Below are 22,476 nucleotides of genomic sequence, written 5' to 3'. Positions count from 1 at the left end.
TTTAAAGAAGGAAATTGTATTCTAAAATTTTACAGAAATCCAAAAGATCTACATTAGACAAAACAAGTCTGAAAAATAACAAAATTGGAGGATTTACACAACCTGATCTCAAAACTAGTGATAAAGCTATATACTCTAAACAGTGTGGTATTGGCATAAGGAACAGGTTAGTGTAACAAATACATGGCCAAATTATTTTTGATAAAGATACAAAGGCAATTCAGTGGGGAAAGAAAGTTCATCTTTAAGAAATGGTGCTGAAACAACTGGATATTATAAATAAAGATGAATCTCAATCTCTGTCTCACTCCACATAAAAAAATTAATTGAAAATGCTAGATAGATAGACCTAAGTATAAAAGTGAGAACCCTGACACCCTAGACACAAAAATCCAGAATCTTTTCATGAGTTTAGAGCAGGCAAAATTCTCTTACGTAGGACACAAAATGCACTAACCATAGAAAACTCCCAATGAATTACACTTAATCGAAATAAAAATTTCTTCTCATCAAAATATACCATAAAGAAAATGAACAGAATAGTCTACAAAATAAATGCTATGTACTCCTCAAAAGTGTCAAAGTTGTGAAAGACAATAAGTGAGTAATTGATGGATAGATGAATGGATGAATGGGTGGATGGATGGACGGATGGATAGATAGACTGATTGACTGATTGACTGACAAACTGTTCCAGATTAAATGGATCACCCACATAACACTTTGAAACAAGCTTCATTTTTTTTTTCCTGGAAGCCCTGCAACTTCCTATAAATTGAATGAATTATAGAATAGACCTATGGCCAATGGTGGCAGAGTCTACATAGAACTATGCTTGGTGTTCTAGGGAAAACGTTTCAACTCGTTGGCTATACTATTCAGTATGGCTGTATAGCTCATTGTACTTTTGAATACATTGGTGGTGTTGTCATGTGTTCTGGACCATCAATGGAGCCTACAATTCAAAATTCAAATATTGTCTTTGCAGAAAACCTTAGTTGACATTTTTATGGTATCCAAAGAGGTGACACTGTGATTGCAAAAAGCCCAAGTGATCCAAAATCAAATATTTGGAAAAGAGTAATTGGTTTGGAAGGAGACAAAATCCTCACTACTGGACCATCAAATTTATTCAAAAGCCATAGTTATGTGCCAGTGGGTCATGTTTGGTTAGAAGGTGATAATCTACAGAATTCTACAGATTCCAGGTACTGTGGACCTATTCTGTATGGATTCTAATAAGAGGACGAATTTTCTTTAAGATTTGGCCTCTGAGTGATTTTGGATTTTTATGTGCCAGCCCTAATGGCCACAGATTTTCTGATAATTAGTAAGCATTTTGACTTGATTATTGTCTCCTGTTCATGTGAATTTATTACTCCCATTGAAACCATGTACTTACCAATACACTATTTGCTATTAAAAATAAAAAGAGAGAGACTAAAGAGAAATAAAAACTAAATGCAATGTGTGGTCTTGGTTTGGATCCTTGGCCTTAGCAATTGTTTTTCTATAAAGGACATTGGGGGACAGTTGATGAATTTTGAACAAGGTCTGCAGATTAGATAATAATGTATTCATATTAATGCACTGATTTTGATTATTGTACTATGGCTCAGTAAGAGAATGTCCTCGTTTTGAGAAAATACTCGAAGTATTCAAAATAAAAGAATATCATCTGTCACTTAGTCTCAAACGGTTCAGAAAAAAATTGGTGTGTGTGTGTGTGTGTGTGTGTGTGTGTGTGTGTCTATGAAAGACAGAAACAATGAAACTGACAAAGCCAACGTGGTAAAATGTTAGCATTTATGGGCTCTGACTGAAAGATATTTGGAAATTATTTGGATTATTTTTGCAAGTCTTATTTTACTTTCTATTTCTGGAAGTCTTAAATTACTTCAAAATAAGTGTTAATAAAAAAGAATGTACAGATAATCCCCAGACAAAATATTCACTGTACATATATTTGACAAGGGACTCATCTTCAAAGTATATAAAATTTTTATATAAATCAATAATAAAAAGAAAACTCAATTAACACATTGGGAAAATATCTGAACAAACATTTCACTAAAGAAGATATATGGATGACAAATAGACATATGAAAAGTACTCAATGTTATTATAGTAGTCGAAATGCTAATTACAAATTAGAAATACAAATTAAAGCCACAATAAGATACTACCACCCATCCACAAGAGCGAATGGCAGCACTAAACCTTGGGGAGGAGGTACAGCAACGCATACATTGCTGGTGGGGCTGGAAAATGGTTCAAGCAGTTTGGGAAACTCTTTGGAACTTTGTTACAAAGCTAAATGTGTACTTAAAACATGAACTGGCATTTCGACTCCTAGGTATTTTCCAGAGAGAAATGAAAATATACGTCATCGATATGGTTGTGCACAAATGTTTATAGTAGCTACATTTATAATAGACCCAAACAGGAAATAGCCCAAATGCCTATGGATAGATGAAAGGACAGACAGATCGTGATTTATTCAAACATGGAATACTACTCGCCAATGAGAAAAAGGACTACTCATACATGCAACAATAGGAATGATTCTCAAAATCATTAAGGCAAGGCTGATAAGCCAGACACAAGAGCGTGCACACAGTGTGATTCCATGGAACAGGAAGGAACTTTCTGTGATTAAGGCAGTATTTTACATCTGGTATGGGGTAGTGGTGTCACAGGTGTATATGAATGGTAAAATTCTTTGCATTAGGGATTTAACATTTCTGCATTTAATTGGATGTAAATTATATAAACCTAATCATAAATTGTACTAAGTATTTTTTTAAAAATCAATGACCACTGCAAAAGGGGGATGGGATGAGATGAAATTGGGGTGTTGGGATGTCTTTGGTGCCTATAGGTAAAGAAGGTGGGAATTCATCCCCAGAATTGGGTTTCAACCTATCCCTCTTCCACAACCCTAATCCTGAGAGTGTTACTATGCTACGAGAGTCATGGCCTTCTCCAATTTAAAATGCTTTGCCAAAGACCTTGCCAACCTTCAAATAACTCAGGCCTAAAACCTTAGAGTCATCTTGGACTCCTCTCTCCATCCCTCTCTCTTTTCCTTCCTTCCTTCCTTCCTTCTTTCCTTCCTTCCTTCCTTCCTTGCTTTCTGATGGAGTTTTTGTTTCCCAGGCTGGAGTACAGTGGTGTGATCTTGGCTCACTGCAACCTTTGCCTCCCGGGTTCAAACAATTTTCCTACCTCTATTTCTTTTATAACCCACATCCCCTCCTGTGGCAAATCTCACCTATTCTACCTTCAAAATAAATCCAGACTCCCACCACTTCTTGCCAACTCCATTGCTACCCTTTTGTCCAAGTCATCCGCATGTCCAGCCTGGGTCATTGCAATCATCTCCAAAATGGTTCCGTTGTCTGCTTCTGCTGTCCTTGACCCATTGACTAGCTTTCTTGTTAGTCCTCACACAGCCAAGCACACTTCTGGCTCAGGGCCTTCACAACTGCTTTTCCTACTGTGTAGCAGTGTGTCTTCCTCTTCCACTTCCTTCACATCTTTGCTCATATATCACTTTCTTAAAAGGCATTTCCTGAATATCCCTATTCAAAATCTCAAGACCCCTCTCCCATCCCACCTACTCTCTTCATTGCTCTTTATCGGATATTTTGCATATTTTATTTTTATTTTCTACCTCTTTCCACTAGTCTGCAAATACCATGAGGACAGAGATTTTTGTCTCCTGTGTCTACTGCTATACTTCCAAGTTCCTAGAATAAAGTCAGGCACATAGTAGCAACTCAATAAATACCTGCTAAATGTGTGAATCCTAGCTTTGGATAATGAGCTCTAGGAATACAAGGGGGAGAAGTTTTTCCCCAGCACATACATAATGGAGATAATATATGTCTAAGTCTCTTGAAAATCATAAAACAATAATCAAATTTCAGTGAATGCTACTTAGAAAAAGTCATCATTTTCCACTACCCACGTGTAACCAGTTTATTCAATTATCACTCCCAGATGTTTAGTGTCATGCCTCTTTCATGACAATGCTGGATGTTAACATTCCCTGGGGGAAGGGGCTAGGTCTAACTCCTTTGATATGATGATGATGTGACATCACGTACTGGGAGTGTTTGAAAGCTGCTGAGGAAGAGGGCATAGTTTGTTTTTACCCTGCTGCTTTCTGGAGTAATGGGACAGAGCAATAAGAAGTCACAGGCTCTGAGAATTTCAGACCCTGGCATGGGGGCTTAGCTCATGAAGGAATGGTTTCCAGGGAACATGATTCAGATCCTGTGGAATGGCTCACTGTTTATTATTCACAAGATCTAGGTGACATTTAAATCACGCAAATATATCCTGCTTATCTGTGAGTGGACAGAGCACACACATTTGCAGTAACAGAGCAAGGAATCATGCATTTTAGAGGAGACAAGGGTGTTTTACATGTCCATGTGACTCTTTGTACAGGGCAGATTTTACGTTTTCCTTCTGTATTTGAATTCTGATGTATGTCCTATCAAGTGGGCACATAAAGGAACTTATGTTTTTCTTCTGCCCTTTCTTCCCGCCCTCCTTCCTTCATTCCTTCCACCTTTTATTCTTTCAGTCTTTATTCTTTTTTCCTCCTTCTTCTCCCTCTTTTTCATTTCATTTTTTCTTTCTCTCTTTTTTTTTTGAGACAAGGCCTGGCTCTGTTTCTCAGACTGGATTCACCTACTCTGCTCCCTCTCTCCCCCTGCCATAGCACCCACCTTCCCTGGGGAGGAGGGCATCTCTGCTGTTTTCCCCCATCTGGTGTGAGCTCACATTTTCTGTGTGTTGCATGGGGCTTATGGTTGTTACTGATGCTTGTTTGGGTTGTCAAAGAAGAATGAGGAGAGGGGTCATAGGAGGTGGACTTAGAGGTTCTTTAGGGGGTCACTGGCTGCAGCAAGTCTCCTCCCATACAGCCGAACCCATTCCTCAAACCCACCCTCTATACAGCATGGGCACTGACCAGCTCATGGTTAAATGGTGAGTTTGATTTGCTGTCCACTAATGGCCACCTTTTGCAATCAGGTCCCAACTCTCTGTCTAGCTGAAGCTCCTGCCCAGCAGATCGCCTGGGTTCCCTTGATATTGTGACAGGAAATGGCAAGCCCAGTAGGTTTGGATTATGCCTCCAGTTTATTAAAAGGCAGGTACAGAATTTTGCAGAACTATCAAACAGACTGACAGCTCTGTGATTTTTGGAGAGCTAAGGCATTGCCCGTTTCACATAAAATTGCTTCTAACAATCCTACAGGGATAAAACCTGCTTATTAATGTAGAGAGAGGTGCTGAGAAGACATGAGCCCTGGTGGTAATGATAGTCGACATACCCATAGCACTTACTCTCTACTGCACAGTGTGCAAAACACTTTTAAGTCAACTCATTTAATTTTCATGACTGCATAGGATAAACTGAAGCACAGCTGAGGTGCCCACCATCAGTAGAGCTAGGCCAGCGTCAGAGGTGGGTTCTTAACCCACATTTAAACTGTGTCTCTGCAGTATCTGTCACATCAGGAAGCTGGGCCCTCCAAGCCCATCTGGAACTCAGAATCCTCCCAGCAGACACCCAGGCGGAGGAGTGTGAACTCTCAGCTCCTAAAAATGTTGGTGATATGGCTGTGAGGTCTACAGTGTATTTAAATCTGTCTGCATGATTTATTGCCCCAAGCCATAGAGTCTTGGAGGAGAGCTACCATGCAGCTCATGCTCAGTCCACTAGAGGACCATTCAAGTGGAAAGCGGACAATCTGGACCCACAGGGTACTGGACTTTGGGATAAATCATGGGATACTGGACTTTGGGATAGCTTCTTAACGATATGTGCTTAACTCAGGTTCTATTGCCTGAGTTAATATTTTCTATTAGCCTGAATTTGAGCACTATATATTTAATTAATGCTTTAACTATATTATTGGCCATTGCATTTGAAAAGGGAATAGCTTTGACTTAGTGAAGTAATCTACTATCATTAATAAATATTTCAGAAGACCTATTGGAGGTGCCTTTGTGTAATCAATCTGGGTACTTTGGAATGGTCTAAGCCTGGACTCCTCACCTTAAGGGGCAATCTCTTTAGTAGTTTGTTTATTAGTAAGCAACTATCTGTAACTTGTTTGGCCGGGGCATAAATTATTTCTTTAATAAAGGGGTTTGGACAATGTTTCTTTTTGGTCTGGAAATATCTGTTTTCCTTCTGAGTTTTCTTTAGCACCATTTCTATCAGCTTTTCTTTCTCAGTAGAAGAGGAAAATGGGATCATGGTAGGAGGAGGGAGATAAAGAGTTGAGTGGAAACAGGCGTAGAAGAAATGTCAGCCTGCTTGTCTCTGATTTGCTAAGTTATTTTTCTGACTCTTAAAAGACAGGTTTTTCTGGTGTCCAGGGACATGGACAATAGCTATTTCTTTTGGCAACTGATGGTTAATACTCGGGTGATTAACTCTTTGTGAACAAGGTTTTGATCTTTACTATTAAGAAGACCTTATTCAGTTTAAATTTTTTCTAAATGTATGAGCCACCCCAAAGGTGTACTTAGAATCAGTATAAATGGTTCCTTCCTGCTTTTGCAGGTATTTTAAGGCTTGACTCAAGGCAAACAGCTCACAAGTTTGGGTAGAGCAATTATTAGACAATTTTCTTGACTTTATTTCTTTAAGAGCTTTTCCATTAATTACTGAATACCGCTGTGTCTTTTTTTCTCAATCACTTGGGAGGAAGCATCTATTAATGAGTGCCGCCCTGTTTCGAAGGGAGGGTCTTTCTTGAATTGGGCCTAAGTTTTGTGTGATAGTCAATTAAATCTAAACATATGTATTCTCTTTTTAGGTTTAGACTCTCTGTTAAGAAACCTGCTAGGTTAGGTAGGTGGTTAGTGTTAAATTATCTCTTTTTAACAGAACAGCCTTTTCCTTTAAGATTCTTGAGTCCATAAACCACCTTTTTGATTAAGAAAGATGGTTCTAACTTGATGGGTCATGCTTACAACTAAATCTCCTCCAAAGATTAGTTTTTGACTTGCTCCTTTCAACACTTGGAGAGTAAAAGACATGTCCCCACCACCAACATAGGGCATAATCTATTTCCTCTTAGGAGGCAGGTCTACTAGCAACATTTTCTATTAAAAGGTCACAAATCTATTCCTCATTTGACCCAAATTTTGGCCAGAAAACTAAGGGTTCGAGGATTGGTTCTTGAGTCCAAATGGAACAGCACTGTCTTATCATTTGTTCCTTTTTCTTATGTTCAGTCTTTTCATTACCTTTCTAATGTTTCAACATGAGACCTAGGAGTCTACTGGGGGGTGGGATATCTTTGTTGCTAATTTTATCCTTTCTACTTGTCTTGCTTGGGGTAGTTCCCATATTGGGTCCTAGTTAGGCTCAATCCCTCCTATAGGAAATGTCTTGCCTATCCTTCTCTAGGGGCTTGCTAGGGCTAATAGGCTCAATTTTTCATATTAGAAATGTCTCACCTATCCTTTAGCCCCACCTGCTGGAGATTCTTTGCACTCTTCTTTCGCTTCATCCACTCTGGCCACTTTCCCAGAGGGAAATTATGCTCCTCTTAGCATTGTCGGGACTGTATAAACCCCAATGTCAGGATCCCTATAAAAGGCCACCATTAGCCTCCTGAGGTAACCACGGAACCACAGATTGGACTCACTCACTCCGCACAGCAGTAGTGCTTGTTACCATTCACACACTTTCAACCTCCAGAATCCCGACCACCAAGGCAATACTTCGCCGCCCCTGTGGCTTTTCTCACCTTGGTCTGTGCAGAGTTACCTGGTCACTGCGGTATGTGAGCCTCCTTTCCCCAAGCTGCTGGCCAGCTTCTTTCCCGTGTTGCTGAGAGTCTGGGTTTATTCGTCACACTGGGTGGGTCTCAACTCCTTTATCCCTGAGCTGCCACAACGAGGCAGCGGGGCACGCCTTCTCACAGGAGGGGACCAGAGACCCTTCCCCAGAGGAGAATGGGAATCCCGGACGAGCCCCCAGATTGTTGGAGATAAAAATGCTCTGTGCCTCAAAGTGGAACAAACACTCAGACAAAAGTTTCTCAGGAAGGCAATTTACTTCTATAGAAGGGCATCTCCTGTATGCAAGGCAGAGGCAAGGGAGAGTACACAGAACAAAGGAGAGCAGGAGTTTTTTTTTTTTTTTTTTTTTTTTTTTTGAGACGGAGTTTCGCTCTTGTTACCCAGGCTGGAGTGCAATGGCGCGATCTCGGCTCACTGCAACTTCCGCCTCCTGGGTTCAGGCAATTCTCCTGCCTCAGCCTCCTGAGTAGCTGGGATTACAGGCACGCGCCACTGTGCCCAGCTAATTTTTTGTATTAGTAGAGACGGGGTTTCACCATGTTGACCAGGATGGTCTCGATCTTTTGACCTCGTGATCCACCCGCCTCGGCCTCCCAAAGTGCTGGGATTACAGGCTTGAGCCACCGCGCCCGGCCGAGAGCAGGAGTTTTTATCCCCTAACGCAGACCCTGTTCCTGTGTCCTCCCACTGTGGGCTGGGGTCGGACCACACAATCTAGGCTAATTCCAATTGGCTACTGTTGACATCATCAAGGGGGCAAGGGTGGGCTTTTGATGGGAAGGACGGTTACATAGGTGACAGGAAATGCTCGGGTGTGTTTGGTCACAGCAGAGATAGGGAGGGCTGATAGATGAATGGGCAAGATTACTTTTTAGAATAGAACAAAGAACCAGAAATTGAAACCCTTTGAAGAGAAACTATTTGTTCTTAACAACACATTCATTCCATTGAGCACCTACTAAGCACTTGGCTCTATGTATAGTATGCCCACTTCATCACATTCTGAGAAAGACTACTGTTTGTGCAGAGACTAGGGAAGCTTTAAGGTTATGCAAGACACAGCCATTTCCCACTGGAATGCAGGTTGACTTGCTGCCGGAGGACTGTGCTGGGAACACTGGGAAGGGGGCTAAGGCTCAGCACAGTCATTGATGTTCTGGGGAAAGTTCATAGCACTTTGACTTCAGAAGAGGGCTTGGTGAAGGTCTCCACTTGGTGAAGGGGATTGCATCAGATTGGGAAGCTAAACATGTCTGGGATGACAGAAAAGGGATTTGGAGATTACAGTGGTATGTAGGGAGGAAATAGTCTTGAGAAAGGTCCACTAACCTCAGTTAAGGATGGTTTCCTGTTGGGTGAAATGCATGGGCTGCTCCTGCAGAGGCGAGAACCTTGGAAAAGACTGCCAGTGTGAGGGAGATGAGGTGAAAGGGGTGTGGTGCTGATGCTAGACTCATGATTTTAATTTGTTCTTCACAGTTCTTACCTGCTTGGAGTGGAGTCTTCTTTCTCACATGATAGAGGGTAGAGGGTTCATTCAGGAGCTTTCTCCTTGACATCTCTTGATAGGAGTGTTAGTGATGGCACCAGCAATGACCATGGTCATGGGGAGAGCAACACCTAACGTTCATTGAGTTGTCACTGTGTGCCAGATCCTGTTCTATCTATTTTATCCTCAGCACAGCCCTATGAGGTAGGCATGGTCTTCACCCAAGGTGCTTAGAGGATCTTCTGTGCAGACTACAAGCCTGTAAGTGAAGAAGCAAAACAGGCTCCAGATCTTGAATGTCCTTGAATTCTCCTTGGGTCCAGCTGGAGGATGCTCACAGCTCAGGCCTGAGAGGGGAGAAGCATAGTGGGCAGGCATCTCCTCTCTGATCACCTGCTTAGGTTCTGGTTCCGCAAGGATGATTCGCTGCCATCCTGCTCAGGAGTGTGTGAAAAATACAGAATGACAGGAGCCACTCCAGACCCACTAAATTCAAATCTCTAGGAATGGGACTCTGGATTCTGCATTGTCACCAGGGCTATATGTAGGCAAGTTAAAGTTGCAGACCTCTACTGTGGGGAGTAATTGCCACCTTGCACAGTTTCTCTTTGGTTCTACGGGTAAGGATGGACTACTGGGAAGACTCAGATGTATAGAATATAATTTTGGATTCTGGGCAGATAGTAAATTATTTATATTCAAATATATCCTGACAACAGAGAAAAACACACAGAGGCTTTTGATAATGTGGATAGGTCTGTTAGATTGTACCTTCAGAAAATCCCAGAGAGAAATTTAAAATCTCATGACATTCCCCAGCAGACCATGTATAAATCCACATGACAGCAGAGTTACTTTTAAAACAAAAAAGTGAAATTGTACAACAATGTAAATATACTTACCAATATAAACACTTAAAAATTGCAAGAAGTTAAATTTTTTAAAATTAAATTATAAAAAAGTAGAAACGGTCATCTCTCGGAGCAAGGGGTATCCCAACCTTTGCATCAAAAGCAAAGCTTTTGTAGTAACACATTTCTTACAAGGTGCAGAGAAGCCTTGTCCAATGCAGATTCCTGATGAAATACTGCCTTACCAGGGCTTCCAAGCTTTGATGGGGAAGAAGCAGAAACCTTCCCAGTGGTGTGTCTAGAACAATACAAATGTGAATACAGACAACCTATACAGAAATGCCCAGGGAGCAAAGGCACCAGATGTACCTTGGGAATTGAGAGTTGGTGGAATCTGATGTGTTTTTCAGGATCTCTGTCACAGCAAAACAGCAAAAAAAGTTGTTTCTCTGATGGGCATGAGGTGTAGGATAAATATATTAACAGAGAAAGTAGATGAGGTAAAGAGAGGAGGGAGAATTATTTAATTCACTTCCTAGAGCAGTCTGGGATTATAAGTCTCTGGATCACCATCCTCCAAGTAAATCCCAACCCTTGGGAAAGTAAGGGAAAAGAGCCCCTTAGTTAGACATGAGCTCCCCTTTGGAGGTTGGGGGCTGGCAATGGGTGTAAGCAAATGTCTGACGTTGGCCGTCTAGCATTAGAATATCCTCTGCACCTTGCATAGCCCCATGCATCCTTTCCTTTGGAAGATTGTGACCCTAATGTGCCAAGAGGACCACATGAGAGCAGCAGTTCCAGATGTTTTAGGGTATGTGATGTTTCTGCCCCAGTTCTTATAGGTCCAGAGATCATAGTACAGCATCATTCAGATGGAGTCAGCCTCTCTTGTAGGGTTTTCTGAAGACTCTCTTGTAGGGTTTTCATTGACATCTTTCTCACCCCCATCTTCATACTCTCCAGCCCAGCCAGAGTGAGATATGTAGGGCAGGCAGTCAGGAAGGGCAGGCTGAGACTCTTGGGCATGGGCAGGAGCTGCTGCCCACAGACAGGATGTCTTCTTCATCAGGGACACATCAGCTCTGTCCTTAAGGCCTTTCAACTGATTGAGCCAGGCCCACCCAGATTATCTAGAATAGCTTCCCTTATATATAGTCAACTGACCATGGACCTCAATCCCATCTATGAGATGTCTTCACAATACTTAGATTAGTGTTTTCTTGAATAACTGCTGCAGCCTAGCTAAATTGACACATAACGTTTTTCCTGATGACTACCATAATTTCCCTGATGACTAATGGTGGAGAGTCACTCTTCACGTACTTACGGCCAGTCATGGCCAGTCATAGATCCTCTTTTAAAATCTTGCCCATTAAAAAAATTAATTGGTTGTTTTCTTTTTTACTACTAAGTTGCAAGAGTTATTTTATATCCCAGAAACCAGTCCCTTATCAAATAATATGTATTACAAATATTTTCTCCCCATCTGTAGTTTGCTTATTTCCTTGTTAGTGTCTTTTTTTGAGTAGAAGTTTTGAACTTTAATGGAGACAAACATCAGTTTTTTCATTTATGTTTAGTGACTTTTGTAACATGACAAAGAAACGTTAGCCTACCTCCACGGTCACAAAGATTTCATCCTAAGTTTTAGATATTTTGTAGTTTCACCTTTTACATTTATGTCTATGATCGAATCTGTTTCTAGTAAATTTTTATTTATGATGTGATTTGTTGTTTATGGTCATTTTTTCCCCATATGAATATCCAGTTTTTCTAGTTATCATTTGTTGAAAAGACATTCTTTCCCCCATCAAATTCCTTGGGAATTTGGTTGAAAATCAATTGGCCATATATGTGTGGGTCCGTTTTTGAACTATTTTTCATTCAGTTGAGCTATATGGCATCCTTTCACCAAAACCACACCTTATTGTTTAATGTAGTTTTAAAGTAGGCCTTGAGATGAGGTAGGTTAAACCCTCCCAACTCCATGATGTTTTATTAAGAATGCTTTGGAAATTTTAGTTCCTTTAAATTTCTACATATATTTTAGAATAAGATTCTTAGTTCTGTCAACAAACCTCCTGGAACTATGTGTGGAATATCATTGAATCTATAGAGATTTGGGGGAGAATTGACAACTTAATAATGTTGCTTTTTCCCCCAATCTGTGAACATGATTTAATCTACTTATTTTGATCTTCTTCAATTTCTCTGAGAAATGTTTTATAATTTTCAAGGTAGAGGTTGTTACTTCTTTGGCTAAATTTATTACTAAATACTTTGTGGTTTTTGACACTATTCTAAATGAAAAATTTTAAGATTTTATTTTCAATGGCTTGCTACTTGTATATACAAATAAAATTGAGTTTTTTATATTGACTTTATATCCTGTGACTTTGCTGAAGTCACTTATAAATTCTAATAATAGTAGTGAATATGCCTTAGGAGTTTCTATATAAATAATTACAACCCAGCAAATAGAAATATTTTCACTTTTTTCCTGATCTTTATGCCTTTTCTTTTTCTTGCCTTATTGCACTAGCCAGGACCTTGCTCAGTTTAATAGAAGCAGTCACAGTGGGCATCCTTGCCTTGTTCCCAATTATAGCAGAAAAGCATTCATTGATTCACTATTAAGTATGATGATACCTGTAGATTTTTTGGTAGATATTTATAGGGGGTTCAAAGGATTTGTGGACTGATCAAGAAAAAAAGTTATCCCATGAGTGGCAGTAACATATATAAAACTTGATTGGGTGGCACTTGGACGGGGTTGAATGAGAGGTGAGGTCCCTTGTAGCATGAGACCTCCCAGAGGCTTGTGGTAAGGGGCCACCCACAGAAGGAGGACAACAGAGAGGGGATCAGAAACAGGTGCCTTGGTGATTTTGCTCAGCAGCATAGTGGGGAGTCTCTGTTAGAGACCCCTGAAGGGCAGCAGAGGCTTGAGGCCTTACAACATCAAGGCCCTATCTGAACAATGGGTAACAGCTGCTGGGTGAAATTCCTCGGGGTATGCAAAGCACACAGGACATAAAGGCCTGTACATATGCTTGTTTGGGCATTTTAAAAATAATTGGATGTGCAAAAATTTATGTTTGGTGTTGACAGACTTTGAGCTAACAGGTCTCAGACAGAAGAAATCAGCAACCTAGATACCAACACACAGAGATTGTCTTTGACTCATTTCTATAACCATGCCCTTGATCAGTTTGAGGAAGTTCTCTTTTCCTATTTTTTTTGAAAGTTTGTATTGTGAATGGATCTTGAATTATGTCAAATACATTTTTCTGCACCTATTCAGAAAAGCTCTTCAACTGGAATTAATTGAATTACATTGAGTTTTAATTGTTAAAATAGTCCTTTATTTATTGTATGAATTTAACTCGGCCATGAGGTAGCTTCTGTTTCAGGCATTACTGGCTTTTATTTGCTTATATACTAATTTGCTTTCATTGTACTCTTCGTTGAGATTTCAGTTGAGCTGGGCTCATAAAACAAGTTGAGAAGTGTTACCTTCTCCCTTATTTTCTTTACCTTATTTTTCTTTTTTCTTTCTTTTTTTTTTTTTTTAGTATCTTTTGTTTGTTTGTTTTAGAGACAGGGTCTTGCTCTGTTGCCCAGGCCGGAGTGCAGTGGCATGATCTTGGCTCACTGCAGCCTCAACCTCCCTGGATCAAGTGATCCTCCCACCTTAGCTTACCAAGTAGCTGGGATGACATACATGTGCCACCACTCCTGGCTAATTTTCATATTTTTAGTAGAGACAGGTTTCGCCATGTTGCCCAGGCTAGTGTCAAACTCCTGGATTCAAGCAATCCGCCTGCCTCGGCCTCCCAAAGTGCTGGGATTACAGGCGATAGCCAATGAATCTGGCCTAATTTTTTTTTTCAAGTGACTTAAAACAACACAAATTTATTCTCTTGCATTTCTGGAGGTCAGAATTCTAAAATCATGGTGTTGGCAGCCTTCTTCTAGAAGCTTCGGGTTGAGAATCTATTTATTTATCTTTTCTAGCTTCTAGAGGCTGTCTGCATTGCTTGACTTCTGGCCTTTACCCCTATTCCTCCCCCATTTTCTGAAAGAGTTTGTGTAAGATTATTATTTCTTATTTATTTATTTTCTTAAGACAGGGTCTCACTCTGTTGCCAAGGCTGGAGTGCAGTGGCATGATCTTGGCTCACTGCAGCCTCAACCTCCTGGGTTCAAGTAATTCTTCCACCCCAGCCTCCTGAGTAACTAAGACCACAGGTGCATGCCACCATGCCTGGCTAATTATTTTATTTTTTGTAGAGATGGGGTCTTGCTATGTTGCCCAGGCTGGTCTTGAACACCTGAGTTCAAGCAATCCTTCTGCTTCAGCCTCCCAAAGCACTGGTGTTACAAGTGTAAGCCACCATCTACACCCAGCGTATAATTTCATCTTAAAATATTTGATAAAATTCACCAGTTAACCATCTGGGCCTGGAGCTTCTTTTGGAAAAAGCGTTTTGATAACAAATTAACTTTGTTTAATAGATACAAGGTAACTTATACTTTCTGTTTCATTTTATGTGAGTTTTGGTTATATTTTTCAAGATTAACTTTATCTTCATTTTTGAATTTTCAGGAAACATCTTGTCTATAATATTATTTTATTATGATTTGAATGTCTGTAGGCATTCTAGTAGTGATAACCCCTTTGTATTTGTGTTTTCTCCTTTTTCTTGCTGATTACAGGTTTATCTATATTGTTGATTTATTTCAAATAACTAATTTTTGCATTTGTCATTTTACATTGTGAGTACTTTGTTCCATGGATTTTTAGAAATACATGTCTCATTTCCAAACATTTTGAGATTTTCATAGATATCTTATTGTTATTGGCTTTTCATTTAATTTCATTGTGGGCCAAGTACATACTTTGTATGACTGCAATTCTTTTAAATTTATTGGAACTTGGTTTATGGTCAAGCACATGGGCTGTCTTGGTGAAAGTGACAAGCATACTTGAAAATAAATATATTATCTAGGATTTGGGGTACAGGTCAAGACGGTTGAGATAATCTTTACTGGTTTTTGGTTTTGGTCTACTTGTTCTAGAAGTGTTGAGAGAAAGAAGTTAAAATCTGCAAAATGCAAAATATGTAATTGCAACAGCCTTGCACCCATGTATGTCCCTTCACCTCTCCACCTGTTTCTATTTGTGTCATCGTTGCCAGGTGTATTTTATCTATATGTATTTTAAGGAAATAAAGAGAAAAATATTTTAAAATATTCACCTGGATAATTATTTCAGATCCTGTTCATCCCATCCTTAAGATTTGATTTTCTGTTTTCTATCAATTCCCATCAGCCTGAAGAATTTCCTTTGGCATTTCTTATAGTGCAATTCTTCTGAATTTAAAATCTGGTTTACTTTTATCTGCAAATGTCTTCATTTTACTTTCATTTTTGAGGATATTTTCACTTGATGTGGAATTTTGGGTTGAGAGGTTTTATTTTCTTTCAACATTTTAATGATGTTGTCCCACTGTAGGGTCATTGCCTCTATAGGTGCTGATGAGAAGTCAGTGGTTTCTAATTAGCATTCCCCTTTCTGTGGTGTGTCGTTTATTATTCTGGCAGCTTTCAAGATTTTTTTCTCCATGTTTGTTTTTCAACATTGTGACTATGATGGAATGAATTTCTTCTGTTTTACTCTGGGATTCACTGAACTGAGATAAACAATGAAGATGTGGATGCCTTAATGAAGAGCCTGCAGGTCAAATCTTCGCCTGTGGTAAATGATGGTGTGGTTCGTTTGAGAGGACTTCCTTATAGTTGCAACAAGAATGACATCGTAGACTTCTTTGCAGGACTGAATACAGTTGACATTACTTTTGTGATGGACTACAGAGGGAGACGAAAAGCAGGGGAAGCCTGTGTGCAATTTGAAGAACCAGAAATAGCCAACCAAGCCCTGTTGAAACACAGGGAAGAAATTGGTAATCGATACATCGAGATATTTCCAAGTAGAAGGAATGAAGTTTGAACACATGTTGGTTTTCATAAGGGAAAGAAAATGACATCTTCTCCTACTGCTAAGTATACAACTGAGCCAGAAGTGGTCTTTGAAGAACACGAAGTAAATGAGGATATTCAACCCATGACAGCTTTTTTTGAGACGGAGTTTCGCTCTTGATACCCAGGCTGGAGTGCAATGGCGCGATCTCGGCTCACCGCAACCTCCGCCTCCTGGGTTCAGGCAATTCTCCTGCCTCAGCCTCCTGAGTAGCTGGGATTACAGGCACGCGCCACCATGCCCAGCTAATTTTTTGTATTAGTAGAGACGGGGTTTCACCATGTCGACCAGGATGGTCTCGATCTCTTGACCTCGTGATCCACCCGCCTCGGCCTCCCAAAGTGCTGGGATTACAGGCTTGAGCCACCGCGCCCGGCCCATGACAGCTTTTGAACGTGAGAAAGAAATAGAATTGCCTAAGGAGGTGCCAGAGGCTGCTGGTTTTGGAACTACGCCTTGTCTGCGTTTTGTCCACATGAGAGGATTACCTTTCCAAGCCAATGCCCAAGACATTATAAACTTTTTTGCTCCACTGAAGCCTGTTAGAATCACCATGGAATACAGCTCCAGTGGAAAGGCCACTGGAGAAGCTGATGTGCACTTTGAGACCCACGTGGATGCTGTTGCAGTGATGCTCAAGGATCGTTCCCACGTTCATCACAGGTATATTGAACCGTTCCTAAATTCTTGTCCAAAAGGAAAATTAGACTTCAGGGGCTCCAGATAATAAGAATGAAGCAAGAAGCATTTCATTTGCACATCTTTCTTGGACATGGGATATACAGTTCCAGTTTATTAGTAGCAACTGCTGGGGAATTGATTTTGGTGTTTTGGGTTAATTGCTTCCAAGAAAAATTTCACAATGGACTGCTTAGAAGAAGAAATGAAAGATCCAGTTTGGGATTATGAAATAAACCACAAATTAAAACTTTTGTTAAACTGTCCAGGATCTGATTTAAAAATATCTTTATTTCATATGATTAAACAGCTTTTTTTCCTAGATGATATGTTATCCATTGTAAAGACTACATATTTTTATTCAACAGTATTCCTTAAACTCTTTCATTTAAAAAATAATATTTTTTTGCCTGTGAATTGAGTGATCTGATGTAAAACTTCTCATGGAGTGAAACAGTGATTTATTTTAACCAAACATTCACCAAAGCAAAGAAAGTTTTCAGACCTTTGAACTCGTATGGTTTGGCTGAATAGTTTTAAATTTTGCTGTATTTGATTACTTAGAGAGATAGGAATTTTAAAAAGTCAAAACAAAAAATAAATAACACACTTCAGCGAGTGTAAATGACAATTTGGCAGTTTTATGTCTTTAGAAATGTTTTGCCTTTCTAAGCCTTGTGCTAAAGGTGTTTGATGTTGATGCCTATCTACTTCAGGGACATCCTAGTCTTTACTTAAAAGTTGTCTGCACTGTCTCTCCCTGGCTTTTTTTGGTTTGGGGTAAACCTAAGGGTGTTTGTTAGTCTCAAAACTGTGAAGTGACATGTCAGAACAGTCCAGACTGGTGAGAAAATTAATGGCTTCACTTGAATTTAAACCAGTTCTAGATAGGAAACAATCAGTCTTCGCATTTGCTTTTACAATGGAGTAGCACTTCCTGTATTTTAGAACAAGTAGGGGTGCCTTGATTAAATAAAAATAGCATTTAATGTATAATTGTGTGAAGGGTTTATGGATAAAGCTGTACTTCTGTCACAGTGTGGCGGTACATTCTGCTTTAATATTAAACAGCTTGTTATTTAAATATTGGACAAAATGGCTGGCTTCAAAATGTAGTCATTAATAAACTAACTTTATGTGTACCTGTGTTGGAGAATCAAAATCCTGTATACTTTCTTTGCCCTGTTCCTGTTCTCAGGGTGACCACTGCCACCAGGAGATGCAATTCTAGTTCTTAAAATTAAATTTGCCCAGATTTCTGAGAGGTGATATCTGGAAGAGAAACTATGTCTTCTCTTATTTAATACATAACCATCTTTGATTACCAGCTAAGATGCAAAATCACTGTACTGTAAGTAGTCAATAAATGAAGATTTGTTTCAGGCTGAAGATTACCTAGGAGTATTTATTATTGGAGTGTGTGAGTCACTGAATATATTATTACCTCAAGTCCTGGTATATTAATATAAGAAGAAATGGTTAATTTAAAAAAATACATTCCTCAGAAGACTTGCTATTTTTGTTTTAGCAGACAATTAACTTCGTTGAACTTATATTGAAAATGCTGCCTCTTGGGTGGCAGTTAAAATTTCAATTTAGCTCTTTTATCCTTAATTGATCTGTTTGCCATCTGTCTGTGCATATATGGTTAAGATGTCAGAGCACAGGCATGGTGGCTCACACCTTGAATCCCAGCACTCTGGGAGACCGAGGTGGGTGGATCACTTGAGGTCAGGAGTTTGAGATTAGCCTGGTTGACAGGGCAAAACCCCATCTCTACTAAAGATACAAAAATTAGCTGAGTGTGGTGGTACATGCCTGTAATCCCACTTACTTGGGAAGCTGAGACAGGAGAATGGCTTGAGCTTAGGAGGCAGAGATTGCAGTGAGCTGAGATTGTACCATTGGACTCCAACCTGAGTGACAGAGGAAGACTTACATCTTTCCTTGGTGGTATTCTCTTTGTATACTCTAAGAGCTGTAGTTTTCCCAAACTCTGTTTTCTGGTTTTTCAAGTCAGAAAGACTGTATATCTCAGAGTTTAAGCCTTCACGTGTGGTACTTACCATGTCTTGCCTTAGCCCACCCTTAAGCTAAAATATGTGATAACAGGGCACTCACCATATTAGAATCTGCTTGCTTTTGTGCCTCTCTTGAGTATCTAGGTAGTTATAACTATCTGTTAGAGGGTCTGTGTTAAGAGTTTACTTGAACATACTGGAAGTGGAACTCCTCTCACCTTCATTTTGAAGGCTAGTTTTACTGCATATACAATTCTTTGCTGATAGGTTCTTAAATTCGTTTCTTTTTGCACTATGCCATTCCAATATCCTCCAGTATCTATAGTTTCTGTTGAAAAGCCATCTGCAATCATGTTAGTCTTCCTCTGAATGTAATATATTGTGTGTGTGCTTTTTTTCTGGTTTCAATATTTCCTTGTTGGCAGTTTAACTATGATGTGTGTGGGAGTAGTTTCTTTGTGTTTATCAAGTTTTCAGGTTCCTGAGGCTTCTTGAATCTATTAACATTTCCTACCACATTTTGGAAGTTTTCAGTTATTTTGTCTCCAGTGATTTTTTTTCTCTTTTTCTATCTCCTCCTCTTCTAGGACTCCAATTGTACATATTTTGAAATCTTGAAATTATTCCCTGGGTCTCTGAGGTTTTGTTAACTTTTCTTCAATATTCTCTCCTTTTTTTTTTGTTTTTTGGATTGAGTAAATTTTATCAATCTATATTCAAATTCAATAATTATTCCGTCCTTTCCATTTTGCTGCTCAGTCTATTTAGTGCACTTTATGTTGTACCTTTCAGCTCTAGAATTTTTCACTTGCATTTTAATACCTTCATTTCTGTATTGAGATGATCCATTTCTTCATTGATACTCTGTTTTATTCTTTGTATATATTTATAGTAGCTACTTTGATGTCTGCTATACAACATCTGGAATAAATCAAAATTTTTATTGAATGTTTATCTTTTATCATAATAATAGAATACATTTTCCTGTTTCTTTGCATGTCTACTAAATTTTGGTACAAAATTGGACTGCAGGAAATATAGTGATTCTGGATTCTGTTGTGTTCTTATGGTTTTTTCTTGTGTGTGTGTGTGTGTGTGCATGTGTGTGGTTTCTTTTTTGTACACTTAATTTTTTACTTTCAATTCCAATAAGCAGTCAACTTGCCTGGACTCAAACTGCAAATTTTTTCTCTTGTAATAGGAAGTAGTTAACTTCAGCTTTGAAGGCTCACTCTTTCAGTGGTTCCCTTGCTTAAATTTCCAACCATTCTTCCAGCCTTGAGTTCTGTCTCCTGGTACTGTAAGCCCATAAGGCATTAGATTACTGCTGCCCAAGCTACACATGACCTGGAAATGTATTTCAGTTAAAAAGCAGCAAACACATAGAACTTTCTCTATGCAGCTCTGTTTCTGAACAGGAGATTCCTCTCTGGCCCTTGCCTAATTTTTTTACAGTGTTCCCTGGGTTCTCCCTTGTACATGCATAATTTAGTGTCTAGCTAGGAATTAGGGCAAAGTTCATACTTAGGTTTTATGATTCACTCTTACTGTAGTTTCTTGCTGATAAGTATTTTTCTTTAAACTTTCACTTTTTTTCTAGCCATGAACTATTATTTCTGACACCTTGAGCCAGTTAGGCTATAATTTTTTGTTGCCTTGACCCTGAAAGTTGGGGGGTGCCCTCAGGCTAGAATGTCACAAACTCACAATTCTTTTCTTCTCCAGTTGCAGTTTTAAAGAATAAACTCTCCAGTAGTTTCTCTCTGGTCTTGAGCATTTTAAATAATTGGTAACTTAAAAAAAAATTTTCCAGGTCTGTATTAGTCTGTTCTCATGCTACTAATAAGGACGTACCAGAGACTAGGTAATTTAGAAAGGAAAAAGGTTTAATAGACTCACAGTTCCACATGGCTGTGGAGGCCTCACAAGTATGGTAGAAGGCAAGAGAGGAACAAAGGTGTGACTCACATGGAAGCAGGCAAGAGAGCATGTGCAAGGGAACTCCCCTTTATAAAACCATCAGATCTCATAAGACTTATTTCCTAAAAAGAGAACAGCATGGAAAAGACCTGCCCCCATGATTTAATTACCTCCCCATGTGTTGTGGGGTCCCTCCCACAACACATGGCAATTATAGGAGCTACAATTCAACATGAGATTTGGGTGGGGACACAGACAAACTATATCATTCCACCCCAGCCCCTCCCAAATCTCATGTCCTCACATATCAAAAGCCATCATATTTTCCCAACAGTCCCCCAAAGTCTTCATTTCAGCATTAACTCAGAAGTCCACAGTCCAAAGTCTCATCTGACACAAGGCAAGCCCTTTCCACCTTTGAGCCTGTATAATCAAAAGCAAGTTGTTAATACACGTTTTCCAAATGGGAGAAATTGGCCAAAACGAAGGCGATAGGGCAGTGAAATCTTAAAGCTCTGAAATGATGTCTTTTGACTCCATGTCTCACATCCAGGTCATGCTGATGCAAGAGGTGGGCTTCCTTGACCTTGGGAAGCTCTTCCCCAAGGGGGGCTTTTCAGAGTACAGCCCCCTTCTGGTTGCTTTCACTGCTGGTATTGTCAGTGGCTTTTCCAGGCACACGGCACAAGTTGTCAGTGGACCTACCATTCTGGGATCTGGAGGACTGTGGCCGTCTCCTCATAGCTCCGCTAGGCAATGCCCCAGTAGGGACTCTGTGTGGGGGATCTGATCGCACATTTTCCTTCTGCACTGCCCTAGCTGAGGTTCTCCATAAGGGCCCCATCCCTGAAGCAAACTTCTGCCTGCATATCCAGGTATTTCCAAACATCCTCTGAAATCTAGGCAGAGGTTCCCAAACCTCAATTCTTGACTTCCATGTACCCACAGGCCCAACACCACATGTAAGCTGTAAAGACTTGGTGCTTGCTTCCTCTGAAGGAACAGCCAGAGCCGTACGTTGGCCTCATGGCTGGAGCTGAAACAGCTGGGATGCAGAGTACCATATTTGAAGGCTGCATAGAGTATGGGGGTCCTGGGCCCAGCCCACAAAACCATTTTTTCCTACTAGGCTTCTAGGCCTGTGATGAGAGGGGCTGCCGTGAAGGTCTCTGACATGCCCTGGAGACATTTTCCCCATTGTCTTGGTGATTAACATTTGGTTCTTCATTACTTAATGCATATTTCTGCAGCTGACTGGAATTTCTCCCCCCAAAATGGGGTTTTCTTTTCTACTGCATTGTCAGGCTGCAAATTTTCCAAATTTCTATGCTCTGTCACATCTTGAATGCCTTGCTGCTTAGAAATTTCTTCTGCCACATACCATAAATCCCAATTTCAAAGTCCCACAGATCTCTAGGGCAGGGCAAAATGCTGCCAGTCTCTTTGCATAGCAAAGGCAACCTTTACTCCAGTTCCTAACAAGTCTCTCATCTCCATCTGAGACCATCATAGCCTGGACTTTATTGTCCATATCACTATCAGCATTTTGGTCAAAGCCATTCAACAAGTCTCTAGGAAGTTCCAAACTTTCCCACATTCTCCTGTCTTCTTCTGAGTTCTCCAAACTGTTCC

At 39.9% G+C, this 22,476-nt stretch overlaps 2 pseudogenes; both read left to right on the top strand.

Moving 5' to 3' along the window:
• The first annotated feature begins 831 nt into the window (after positions 1–831).
• LOC105733424 (mitochondrial inner membrane protease subunit 1-like) lies at positions 832–1,331 on the top strand (annotated as a pseudogene).
• Positions 1,332–5,718: 4,387 nt separating this feature from the next.
• Positions 5,719–16,952, top strand: LOC135272754 (G-rich sequence factor 1-like; annotated as a pseudogene).
• Positions 16,953–22,476: the final 5,524 nt, after the last annotated feature.

Source organism: Aotus nancymaae, unplaced genomic scaffold, assembly GCF_030222135.1.
Source record: "Aotus nancymaae isolate 86718 unplaced genomic scaffold, 86718_ANA_hifiasm-v0.15.2.pri h1tg000131l, whole genome shotgun sequence".
Classification (NCBI taxonomy): domain Eukaryota; kingdom Metazoa; phylum Chordata; class Mammalia; order Primates; family Aotidae; genus Aotus; species Aotus nancymaae.
The sequence above is the reverse complement of the archived record's forward strand: the minus strand, read 5'-3'. Positions and strand labels throughout refer to the sequence as shown.